The 2,675-nt window shown below is 42.9% G+C and overlaps 1 pseudogene; it reads left to right on the top strand.

Moving 5' to 3' along the window:
• The first annotated feature begins 521 nt into the window (after positions 1-521).
• On the top strand, positions 522-2,245 carry LOC147857742 (putative galacturonosyltransferase-like 3 pseudogene; annotated as a pseudogene).
• The last annotated feature ends 430 nt before the right edge of the window (positions 2,246-2,675 follow it).

Below are 2,675 nucleotides of genomic sequence, written 5' to 3'. Positions count from 1 at the left end.
TCTAGGTCACATTGGAGAAATTCAAACTCGAGGAAAGAGTGAGTTATTTTTTCATCTTCCTTGGAACTGTTTTTGTGTGAGGAAAATGATGCAGAAGGAGGAAGGAAGAAGGAGAAGAAGAAGAAGAAGAAGAGAGAGAGAGAGAGAGAGAGAGAGAGAATGGCCTGCCCCTGTTCTGTGCCTGTCTCTCTACCCTAAAATACACACCTAAAGGCAACTCTAGCCCTCTCTCTCTCTCTCTCTCTCTCTCTCTCTCTCTCTCTCTAAATAAAATGTTGTCTGTTTCTCTTCCATAGCAGCAGGCAAAGCATTTCGCCTCCTTCCTTCCTTCCTTCCATTTCCTTCCATTCTCTTGTTTCTGCATTCTCTTCTAAAAGAAGGTAACCAAGAAGAAGCAGAGTACCCTTCTCTTCCTCTGTTTCCCATTCTCTCTCTCTCTCTCTCTCCCACAAATTCCTCTTTCTATACATATATGTATGTGTATCATGCTTAACCATTCGTCTCCATACTAAAATCTGAGAAGAGCCCCCTCCCTCTAAAAGGAATTGATCTACTTACCATCCATCCATCCAACCTAAACACATCATGTGCATTGCTTTAGGCGCAGCCCACATCTGCATTTCATTTCTAATTCTCAGTCTTCTTCTCTCTCCACTATCCATTGCAACTAGATACATACTCTTTGATCTAGACTCTGATCTTTCTTCTTCTACCACTACTACTACTCTGCCCCCATCCTCTTCGTTGCAGGAAACTCCCAAACTGGACAGATTCCGGGAAGCACCGGCCTTCCGAAACGGAAAAGAATGTATATCTCCATATACTCGTAACCACAATCACGATAATGATACTAATGAGGGTGCAGATCCTCATCACATTAGTAGTATGATTCAATCTCAAGACTTATGTGACATTACCTCCATCCACATTGCAATGACATTAGATGTGAACTACTTGCGAGGCTCTGTGGCAGCCATTTTCTCTATAGTGAAGCATTCCGCATGCCCTGAGAACCTAGCCTTCCACTTCCTCTCCACCGCTTCTGAAGAATCACTGGCCTCCATCATCACATCTACTTTCCCTTACTTGAGGTTCAGAATCTACAGGTTCGATGAAACATTGGTGAAAGACAAGATTTCTAGCTCCATCAGGGAGGCATTGGAGCAGCCACTCAACTATGCAAGGACTTACATAGCTGACATGTTGCCACATTGTATCAAGAGGGTGATCTATCTGGACTCAGATTTGATTGTAGTAGACGACATTGTGAAGCTTTGGGGGATTAGCCTAGGGTCTCATCCCCTGGGGGCACCTGAGTATTGCCAGGCTAATTTCACTCAGTACTTTAGGGATGCATTTTGGGCCAATTATGCAAATGAAGTGTTCAATGGCAGCAATAATAACCCTAGCATTGCAGTGAACACCATAAATTCCGACGATGATGGCGGCGACATGAAGAAGAAGAAGAAGAAGAAGGAGATGATGATCATGATGAGGATGAGGAGGAATGTAATGAAGGGGAAGAGAAAGCCTTGCTACTTCAATACAGGTGTTATGGTGATGGATTTGGAGATGTGGAGGAGCCATGGATTCTCGCGAGAGATCGAGAGGTGGATGAAGGTCCAACAAGAAGAGAGGATCTATGAGCTCGGCTCGCTCCCGCCCTTCTTGTTGGTGTTCGGGGGCAATGTGAAGGAGGTGGACCATCGGTGGAACCAACACGGGCTCGGCGGAGACAACATCGAAGGCCGGTGCCGGCCATTGCACCCCGGACCCGTTAGCTTGTTGCATTGGAGTGGCAAGGGAAAACCTTGGATGAGACTTGATGCCCAAACACCTTGCCCATTGGACAGCTTGTGGGCACCTTATGATTTGCTCTCTCATCATCATCATAATCATCATGTGTTAAGCATCATTGCTTCATAAAGCAAAGAAATGAATGATTCCTTTTCTACCTCCAAGGTTCCGGCCTTGTTTCCAATGTTTTGTTGAGTTTGCGGCGTACAACGGTCGGCCCCCCGTATGTGAAACGTATACATCGATTTTAGTGAAGCCGGAGCTGTTTTTTCAGGCATTTTTACCCCCTTGGTAAGAAGTTCATTAAGCCTTTCGTGAAGACATGAATGAATCTTATTCGGATTGTATTTAAACCAAAGCTTTGTTTCCCGCATTTCTTTACCTCCTCGGTAAGAAACGGTCGGTCTGATTTTCATATCATTCACCTAATGGATGGAATTTTGGTCTACATATATATGTGTATCTCATTCTCTATCGTCTTGATGCATTGTAAGTAAAGTGATCGGATTTTTGCGAGCTAGCATTACAAATGAGTTTGCTTAGTCATGCTATCAATCAAGCATGGAACAATTTGAATTTGCATTTGCATTACTTTGATGCAAATGCTCTTATAACTGTTTGTCTCTCTATTTTTTGTGGGAATTAATATGAATGCAATACATGAAGGTTGTTCTCTCCTCTTTTCAAACAACCTAATAATGGCTTCTCCAACATATTGTTTTTGCAATGTCAATGATAATCCAACTACTAGCTCCTTCCAAGTCACAAATTTATAATTCAATGATCACGAATGTTGCAAACAAATTTGTTATATATTTGTATGTGTTCGTACGTAGGTGCATGCAAAGAGAGACATGACAATTGACCCTTTATAAAAA

Source organism: Azolla caroliniana, unplaced genomic scaffold (genome assembly GCF_043228905.1).
Source record: "Azolla caroliniana isolate FFs.n. ecotype wild unplaced genomic scaffold, voAzoCaro1.0.p SCAF_11, whole genome shotgun sequence".
Taxonomy (NCBI): Eukaryota; Viridiplantae; Streptophyta; class Polypodiopsida; order Salviniales; family Salviniaceae; genus Azolla; species Azolla caroliniana.
Note: the sequence above shows the minus strand (reverse complement) of the source record. Positions and strands in the feature narration are given on the sequence as shown.